This window comes from Pygocentrus nattereri, chromosome 6 (assembly GCF_015220715.1).
Source record: "Pygocentrus nattereri isolate fPygNat1 chromosome 6, fPygNat1.pri, whole genome shotgun sequence".
Taxonomy (NCBI): Eukaryota; Metazoa; Chordata; class Actinopteri; order Characiformes; family Serrasalmidae; genus Pygocentrus; species Pygocentrus nattereri.
This window is the reverse complement of record NC_051216.1, coordinates 43,103,151-43,114,126: the sequence shown is the minus strand read 5'-3', so window position 1 is coordinate 43,114,126 and position 10,976 is coordinate 43,103,151. Positions and strand designations below refer to the sequence as shown.

Here is a 10,976-nt window from a genome sequence, read left to right as displayed (position 1 = left end):
AGAGATGTTGTCATGTTCATTACAACTGGCAAACCAAGTCTTTGAAGCAACAGCTGGTTCAGTGGTCATGGACCTCTACATTTCCCCTAATGGCCTCTTATAAGGCCTTATAAGGACTCTTTCCTCCTAAAGAGGGTCTCCCTCTTTTTAAATCCTGTGAGGTTTCCTTTCCAGTTGGATCTTCAGCAGGGTCAGTGGCTTTCAGCAGATCCTTGATGTTGGTTCCTGGGACTCTTGAAACCTACGGATTTCCTCAACTTCACAAATAGGGTCCTCAAAAATCCATACATAGCCACATGCTCCACTGTTGTCTCTTTAGTGAGTTGACTGAATTGCAGCCATCTCTTAGTAAGAAGCTGAGCCATTAGTTGTTTCAGTGCCTGTTGTAGCCCCAACTGTGATTCCCTTCAGGAAATGTGGGGGACAAATAAGCCAATGTGAGTGAGAAACTCTTCCTTTAGTTTGACATAATCCTCTGTGCTCTCAGGTGAGAGGGAGAAGTAAGCCAGATGGGGTCTCCCCAGTAAATAAGGGGCAAGAATTATACAACACACCACTCCCAAGGGAAAAGTACAAAAAAACAAAATTTTTTATTCACAAGCAGGAGGATGCAAACCATTAAGTAGAGGATGCAGAGCGGGGAAGGGGAGATGGCTGAGACAGGCTCTTGAGTGGCACTGTATGTTATCCCAAGCTCAAAGTAAGTCTGCATTAATTGTGTGAAAATATGTAAACACTAAAGTATCAAAAATATAAGCAAGTTTGTGACCTCCAAGATGCTTTCAGTTTCAGCCATCAAGAAAACTGTGTCTGAAATATACTGATATAAGCACCCCACCCTGTCCCCTTCTGCTCCTTTATCTTCATGGAGTTTAAAGTGAAAGAGAAATGAGCATACATATATGGGCAGGAAGAATTGGAGACACAGGGCTTTAGACAGATGAGGAGAAAGACACAGACCTCAGCATCACGTCTTATAAAGGTAAGAAAACACTGCTGTAACCTGCTGTGTGAGATCATAAAATTAAAGAGTTCAGATGTGAATTATTATATCAGCACATGTGCTGTTTGTCATGGCTAAACCTGACATGCTTCCAAACCTCATAATGTTTAATTTTGCATTTATCCTCTATTTTCTATTCTGTTTCATCTTATTATTTACAATCATTCATTCAACAAAAAGAGAGGAATACAAATGTTTTATCTATGACAATTGATGGCTTGCTTACATGTCAGAAATGAATACATCCTTTATGAACATGCCATTTCCCTGCAAATTTAGGTGAACAATTTCTGTCTATTTGCTAAAAACATAAAAAAATAAATGTGCCTGTTTATTTGCTAAAACATAAAATAAAAGTGTTCAAATATGAACGACTATACCTGCACATGCCCTGTGTTAGTGGAGGCTAAACCTGCCACGCTTCCAAACGACGTGTTCCATGCATTCTTGTGTAATTCTGAATGCATCATCCGATTTCTTTTTGCTCTAGTTATGCTCTGCAGTCACATTCAACAAATTAGAAATGCACACGTGCACTGTATGACGTTTGACGGCTTGCTTGCATGCGCAGTCAGAAAAGAAGTTAACACATTATCTGCAAGGGACAATATGGCATTTGTCTACAAATTATAAGGCATAATTATTATTTATTTGCTTAGGTTAACATCCTGGAAAAAATAAACCATAAAGTATAACTTACACAGGCAACATTTTTGTTTTTAATGTTTTATTTAATTCTAAGTTTAATTTAGCAAGTAAACAGTAATTGTGCATTTAAGTGTGCAGAACAGGACGCAAAATCAATGAACCTTTCATTTGATGACGGGCACCCAAAACTTTGCACATAACTGTTAAAACTGTGTCTCAATTTTTGTCAATTTTCAGGTTTTGACAACATTTAAAAATACCTTTTGCCTTTTACATTCTATCCAAATTTCTTGATGGATAGACCAACAGAAATGGCCCAAAATTACTTGGAAAAAAGTCTCGTTCCACTGATTTACATTAAAAGTAAAGTAAGTTTTTCCTTCTCCTGGAAAGTTGCTATTTTGGACATACAAGGTTTTGATCTGACATCAGCAATATGTATGTTTATGTGCAATTATATGTCATGCTACTGAAACATCACAATTTCCCTTCAGGACCAATGAAGTTCTATCTATCTATCTACCTATCTATCTTGCTTAAAGTTCCCCTACAGCATTTCTATGGGACTAAGATCTGAGATTTGACTTGGACATTCTATAAACCTTCATTATAATGTGTCATTGTTTTGTTAAATTAATTCACTGTTCAGTTATTTTGACAAATGGCCTCACATTCTCTTTAAGTTCTGTTTGGTATAATATAAAAATCATGGCGGGCTACAATCATACCAACCATACTTTACATTTTGTTTTCATCCAGTATTTCTATTTTCACGTATGAAATTTATTTACTATATTTTAATCTAATATTGTCATTATGGCCAACTGTGTTCTTAAAGATAGAAGTAAATGTGGGGAAAAATGTCTGCATTCATACAGATGTACATATAGGCAAGTGTGTTGTTGCCTATAATTAGAAATGCCATGTTAAAAAAAGCCTGTCTTTGATTAAAAGAAAACAAAACTAAAAGTTTTAAAAGTGGTGGAAGCATTTGAGGCTGTCTTTCTGCTTCAGGGCCAGGCCACATTGCCATCATAGTTCAATCATACATCATTATTTCCATATTGAACTTAAAGAGAATGTGTGGCAAAAAACACAACCTATAAAAATTTTAATATAAATTTATAAATAAATTTTGTCTTCCAGAGATTCAAACATGGGATCATTTTCATCAAAACCTGGTGAGTTTACATATATTTGTATATAGCCTATACAGACATTTATGAAGTCCATTACATCAGTCCTTATGTATCACAACACGTACTGAGCTGAAATGATAAGAAAATTCACAAAAGCAGACAAAAGTAGTAAAAGCAAGTTTACTGAGGTTTATGTTAGTAGTCCTGAAAGGCTGTATGATGAGCTAGTTTCTCTAACTTTACATCTGCAAGGTGGATGAACAAGGTAGTCATATATAACAGAGTGGACAGTGAGTGGACACAGTGTTTAAAAACTCCAGTAGTATAATACACTATATTTCCAAAAGTATTTACTCACCCATCCAAATCATTGAATTCAGGTCTTCCAGTCACTTCCATGGCCAGAGGTGTATAAAACCAAGCCCCTAGGCCTGCAGACTGCTTCTACAGACATTAGTGAAAGAATGGGTCGCTCTCAGGAGCTCAGTCAATTCCAGTGCGGTACCATGATCGGACGCCAACTGTGTAACAAGTCTAGTTGTGAAATTTCCTCACTACTAAATATTCCACAGTCAACTGTCAGTGGGATTATAACAAAGTGGAAGCAATTGGGAATGACAACACGTTAAATAACAGAGCGGGGTCAGCGGTCAAAAATTCCCATAAACACACTCCTAAACCTTGTGGAAAACTTTCCAAGAAGTGTTGAAGCTGTTATAGCTGCAAAGGGTGGACCAACATCATATTAAACCCTATGGATTAAGAATGAGATTTCACTCAAGTTCATAAACATTCCCTGCTGGGTGTGTTAGATCTTTTTCTAATCATGTTGTCCTCTTTTCAACAGCATTTCTCTCTGTTCTGGCTGATCAACAAGTGAGACTTGGACAAAATGTTACTCTTTGCTGTGAGGCGAACACAGGAGAAGTTGAAGCAGAGTGGCAGAAGAATGACTATTGCTTACAACTTGTGCATGGCAAACACAAAGAGAAAAAATGGTAGAAAGTTTATCTTGGAAATCATGAATGTTAACAAGGAAGATGAAGGGAAATATACATTACAGCTGACTAATTTGTCTGGTGACACCTCATGCTCTGCTATGGTCATTGTTGGTATGTATGAATTCCTCACTTCACTGGCTATGGCCTTTATTCACACCCTTACATACGGCTTATTATAACAGACTGCTCAGTTTCACATTCACACAAATAAAACAAAAAAGAAAAAGGAAAGAAATGCTCAAATTTGACCAAATATAAAAGCGTTTACATACCATACACTGTGACTTTTTTTGGGTCATGCTTTCTTGAGTTTATGTTCATTTGTGCTGCCATCACCACGTTTTGTTGATTTTCTAAGTGAAATTTTGAAATATAAACGCATCTTCTACTGAGAACAGATTCAAATATGACATTTCAATCCCAGTTTATATTTTTTCAGGGCAGAGTAATGTTAACGTGTCTCTTAGCTGATGTTAACACAGTTGGCAGTGTTTCTCTTCCATATATATACATGAGACTGCACCAGTGCACAAAGCAGGTCCATAAAGACATGAATGAGCAAGTTTGGTGAGGAAGAACTTGATTGGCCTGCACAGAGTCCTGACCTCAACCTGATAGAGCACCTTTGGGATGAATTAGAGCAGAGACTGTAAGCCAGGCCTTCTAGTCCAACATCAGTGTCTGACCTCACAAAAACATCAGTATCTGACCTGACCTCTCATATATATATATATATATATATATATATATATATATATATATAAATAAAATACTAAAACCAGCTCCAAATATGTTTGAAATTGGTTTTAGTATAATTCCAAATACACAAAGTGCGAAATGACAAAAAAAAAAAAAAGCAAGCAACAAATTCTTGCTCACAATATTTTATGTTTTACCAAATTTGGCTCATTCCAAATTTGATGCCTGCCACATGTTCTAAAAAAACCAGTTCACCATTGTGTAACATCAGCTTTAATATTGGTAGACTGAAGACCTCAATTTATTCCATTTTTAACATAATTTTTTTGCCATTTTTATGTGGTAGAAGTATCTATGCAATCATGTGGGTCCTTCACTGTCTGCAGGAAGGGCAGTCTAGCACAAGTTGCCCATTAATTGAGTTGAGGAAAGAATGATGAAATTTATTCAACAATGCCTGTTATTTATAAACATGAAAGCTTTTTGACTGAATGTTATTGAAGTGGTATAATACAGAAGGTACCTGCCAACCTTTCTGAATAGATTTTGAATTATTTCTATATATAGCCACAGAAACACATCCCATACAATTTTATATATTTGCTCCTACAACAACTTTTGCCTTTCCTGCAGAACTCAATGAATGGAGGACTGCCCAGTGGAAGTAAGTCCACAGACATTCTTTAACATCATATCATGGGACTTCACTTGAAGCCAAAAAGCTTGATGGGCTTACATATTTTTAATAGTTGTTGTCAGGTGACTCTGTGTTGAGCTGCTAGTGAGCAATGATGCATGTGAAGACAGTATACTGCTATTATATAACTGTTGCATATATTTTGAACTGCAGTAACAGACATATTTTAAATTATGGTATGGATGTAAAATGCTGTTCATGTGACCCCTGTAAACATGCTAGTTGCAGTGATATAGTAGCATACATTAACACTAGTAGATATGAAGCTACCTTAATTTTAACCATTGGCACTGGGAAACAAAACCATAATTAATGTTCCGCTTCAGAAAGTGATGCACATTGCAGAATTTATTAGATCAGTATTAGTACAACTGTTAAATTTGTTAATTTAGCAACACTTCTATCATGTTTTGCTGCCAAATATTTATTACCAAAGTTAATTACTTGGGGGGAGGGATCTGTTTTGGCCTGTATTTAAATGAAAACACTAGGACCATCGTGAAGTGTCCAATTTTGCTCAGCAAATTGGAGAGATTTTAGGTATTTGAGTTTTGGGGGCAGTTGTGGGAACTGGCCCTGTAACCGGAAGGTTGCCGGTTCGATCCCCAGTGCCGACAGTCCATGACTTAGGTGTCCTTGAGCAAGACACCTAACCCCCAACTGCTCCCCGGGCACCATGGTTAGGGCTGCCCACCGCTCCGGGCAAGTGTGCTCACTGCCCCCTAGTGTGTGTCTATTCACTAGTGTGTATGTGGTGTTTCACTTCACGGATGGGTTAAAAGCGGAGGTAGAATTTCCCCATTTGTGGGATTAAAAAAGTATCACTTAACTTAACTTGATCCCTCAGCCGGGACTCCATTGGAAAACAAAAATAAAAAAACAAGTATTGTTAAAAGGAAAGGTGAAAAAAAAAAATCAAAATCAGATAAAATATTATGATTTTGTACCATTTTCAATTTAATACAGGTCAAACAGACTTCACTGCTTTCTTTTGTAATTTAGTGTGTCAAATGCTGTCAGTGGAATTTGGTTTGGATTGTTTTTGAGATCTTTGAAAGGGTGGGTAGCTTATTGTGCCGTAAAGAAGGTCCAAAGTTGCCTTCATGGTGCAGTGCCAGAGTCAGTAGCCCTTTCTCAAATAAAGGAACTTCTACATCATTCACCTTTCACATTTGATTCAACAAGCTAATTGCCAAGTAGTCACCAGTAGTAAAGTGAGAGTATAGTCAGTGGACTAAACAACAACAACAGTCTATGACTGGTCAGTTTGCATGTCAGTAAAACAGCCCTTCTTGTCAAAGTAGGAGGTTCTTGTTCTCATGTTGAAAAATAAAGCCTACCAGACTCTCTGATGATAGCTAGAAGTTTGTTTTTTGTGAGTAGTAAAGTAATGCTACGCTGTAATGCTTACAAGCTCAGTCAAGCTGCAAGCCAGCAGTATTCATTAAATCACTAATCAACGAAAATCATATTCATTTCAATCATTCATTCATTCAAGTCTACTACATATGCAACCATACCCAGAAGCTATGCCACTGGGACAGTGTCCTCCGTCCCCCTCCATCATCATCAAGTATTCTACCCAGCTTTGGTGATGATTAAGACCTTAGTTTTAAGATTTGAGACTTGCCTGTATTAACTTGAGACTTGAATATTGAGACTGGAGACTCACTTTTTACTTGCAACTTAATGACTAGTTCCCATCTCTGGTTCTATGAACTAATTGTTTATTGTCCCCCCCCCCCCTACCAGACCACAGCCAATGATCACAACCCTAAAGAACTTCAAAATTAATAATGAGAAAATCAGAGAGCTTCGATTCCTTCTGCATGGACCAGCTGGAGCAGGGAAATCCAGCACCATCAACACCATCAAAACCATTTTTGAAGGACATCAGTTCATCAACTGTCTGGCTGCTGCAGATGCAGATATATAACAGGCACGAGTTTCACAAAAAAGGTGAGTACACTTGTGAAATATGTGATTGGTCAAAAGTTTGTACTCCAATTTTTATTCATTTGATTAAAGAAACTGGTTGTATCTACTTAATATGGTAGTAACACATTAAAAGCTATTTCCTTTTACCTGCACCTGGCCTACATTACCTTACTCTTCTAAACGTTTATTTAAACGTTTACACTGTTATAAGTTAAAACGTTTCTGCAACTTAAATTTACTATAATTCGATGTGAAACAGGAAGGTACCTAAACATGAGACCAGTGCTGCTGGAACCACGGCGAGCGGGCATTTGACCCACCACTTTTGAAAGTACTGTGGTGATGCCCCATTACTGCAGAAAGCGCTGACCAGCATGACCAGACAGATTAAAACTCAAATATGTTTGTAGTTTGATTTGATTTGGTGTTGTATAATCAATGGACTGAGTTGATTTTTAAGGGACTTTTTTGGTTAGTTCAATATAATCAAACAGACTGGCAATCAGACAGTGAGGAAATCTCATTACGTTTGCATTAGCACATTATTAAATTATTATTATAATTATTACTATTATTATTATTATTCATTTCCAGTATGAGAAATTCTCTTTCGAAAAGTTTGCCTTCTATGATGTGATGGGCCTGGAAGAACACCAACTGAAAGGGGTGCGCTCTGATGACATCATCAAGGCCTTAAAGGGCCACATACCAGATAACTATGAAGTGAGAACAACATATGCATGCACACACACACACACACACACACACACACAATCAATCCTAATTTGGTTATGTTGTTTCTGAATAAACTTACGTTGTTTTTTTCTCTCGTGTTTAGTTCAAACAAGAATGCTCAAATGTCTGAAGACAATCAATATTACATCAGAGATCCCACTCTGAAGGATAAGATTCACTGCCTAGTGAGTGTTATTGCAGCAGACAAAGTTGCTATAATGGACAAGAAAGTCATCTGGAAAATGAAGGAAATCAGAGCAGAAGCCAGTAAATTAGGTGGGTTCACTCTTCACTTGATTCAGCAAGTACAGCAAGCGAAGAAAGTAGGGAACTTTTCTAATAAATAAATAAATAAACATACACCGATATGTCATAAACTTGTCATGTCAATATATATCAAACACGATCACATCTATCATGGCAATTACCAATAATGGGAACATGACCCGGTCACACGGTTCTATTACTGAACACTCATGACAGCATATAACATCTGCCACAACATGGTTATGTCAGTGGTATGTATGACAATGTCGTGTATCGAGGTTCGAATGAAATGTTACCAAAAGGAGTCACGTGACAAGACAGGCTGTGGAAACAAACTTCACACAAATCAGTCTATATAATCATAATTAGCAGGCATTCTCTGACCCCATAGGGCCCCTCAGCAGCAGCTCACAACAGATTACCTTCACAGGGCCCATAATTTTGCTGATTATTGACCAATAATTGTCCCCTAATGCAGCCCTAAGTAAGTGTGGTCCTGTAAGTAAGCCACACTAACATTCAGTCCACAATCGGCAAGTAGGGGTGTGTCTTCTGCTAAAGCTCTTCTGCTTGAAAAGCATTAAAATAATATGAAATTTCTTTTTTCACATGTGCATAATCTGTTGAATATCCATGTATCTCTGCTATCTGGGCTGCAGGAATTCCTCAGCTGGTTTTCATGACAAAAGTTGACCAGGCGTGCACACTGACAGAGAAGGATTTGACCAAGATTTACAAAAGCAAGAAGATCAAGGAGAAAGTGAGTTACTTTGCCAGTTTGTGCTGATATGCCTTTTTTCTATTCCAAACCCCCCCCCCCCCCCAAAAAAAAAAAAATTAAAAAAATAAAAAAAACATTTTATCTGATAAAGTAATGCCACTGTGTTTCCAGATGGAACAGTGCAGCATGAAACTGGGAGTCCCTGTGAACTGCATCTTCCCTGTGATGAACTACCATTCTGGCAGCAACATAAACGAGAAGCTGAACTGCCTGATGCTGGAGGCCTTCACACAGGCTGCGTACTCAGCTAATGACTACGTGAAAAAGTTTTCACACAACGAGAGAGATGCAGAATGATTCGTCTTCGTAAAAATCCTTGTAACCCATAACACAGCGAGTTAGGAACCACCCAAGTATCTGTACCACGCTTAACGATAGATGGATCTCATTATAAGGCTTATGCTGATTAGATCAGTGAGTTTAGCTATGATAACGTTGTCTCACCTTTCTCCATCGTCATTTTCTGCCATTCTCTACACCATTCATTATTAGTCAGTTTCTGAACTGACCAGATGTTATGTAGGAGGTTGAGAGGCCAGCCAAGAGTAGCTCTGTGGTCACAAACTGACCATTCATGAAGATCTAGAGGATGGCTAAAAACTCTGTACACCAATAGGGTGGAGCTACAAGAGAGGGGTTTCTGATAAAGTGGCCAGCTTGTATTTAGGCAATTTTTACACATTTTGTTCATATTTACATATTTTGTATAATCAGTTTTCTGCATTTCTATCAATAGTATACATACATTTGAACCAAAATCCTGCTTTAAAAGTTGAAATACCCTTAATGAAATATTACTTAAACTCTTTTACTTTAATGTTAAGTGCTTTTAACTAGGCCTTTGCCTTATGAGCTCGGTGATGGTGTTACAAATTTTAGTGACCCATTAGTTTTTGTTTACCTACCTTTATGTCAATGCATTTCATTTTATTCATAAAGAAATTACTGGCAAAATTTATATGTATGTTGTTTAAATCTTGATGTTTTTATAAAGCAGTACTTAAGTATTTGTGAACAGATTATGGCAGTGACTGCAAGATGTTTTATGAAATAATTGACATTGTATTTACATAAGGAGCCTTAGTATTAAGTAATAAACATGTATTTCTTTAAGAACACTTAAGCATAATTCTTAAGTAATGCAATGTATAGGACAGAGGTCAAGGTAACAACACTAAATATATCACATGCCATACATTTCTATTTGAGTTACAGTATAAAGGTATAGTTTCATCAATAATCTCCGCCACACTTGTCTCTTAAATAGAAATTATAGTAGTATAACATAACTGTAAATTCAGTGTATTTACTTTGAATGCTTAAGTACAGTTAAAAGGAAGTACTTTTGTACTCAATTGCATGTATAGACAAATTAACTTTATAAACTACTTTATTGCTTCTTACTAATACTTTTTTTTTCATGGGCATTTCAACTTCTACTCAAATACATGATTTTTGCACAGGATATATATTGATACATGAGAAAATATGTATGGCTATTATCATATAAGTATGATGGCATTAAAATCTTTCATAGAACTGATATTTAGAACTCTAAACTTGGCCTCTGCCTTATAGGTTCCTTTACTTGATACAACATGTCAGTGATATAAATGGAACAAATGTCCATCAATTTAGTTTAAGGGTTGTTATTTCATTGCAACGTCATTCCATTATTCATCCTATGTCATCTTGCAGTTACTGGAAGCTGTTCAATATATTATAGCATTAAGTATATTATTCAAGCATGGCCTCAAAAAATGATGAAAAAAGCTTGTATGTCCAATTATGTTGGGTTTTTTTTTTCGTTTTTTGACATAATTTGAAAATGCCTGTTGCCCATTACATTGTGTGGGAATTTTATGAAGAATGGACAAAAAGGCCCAAAACGACTTGGGAAAAATGTCTGGTTCCACTGCCTTAAAAATAAAAAGTGTTTTATATATATATATATATATACACTCACCTATGACCATCTTAAGCTACATGTCTGTGAAGTTTAATCAGAAAATAAGCTCTGCCCCTGTATTTGATTGATGTCTGACAGGTTTATCATATTGACATTCCA

General features: G+C 36.7%; 1 pseudogene; it reads left to right on the top strand.

Annotated features, from left to right (window-relative positions):
* The first annotated feature begins 866 nt into the window (after positions 1–866).
* Positions 867–10,739, top strand: LOC108430486 (annotated as a pseudogene).
* Positions 10,740–10,976: the final 237 nt, after the last annotated feature.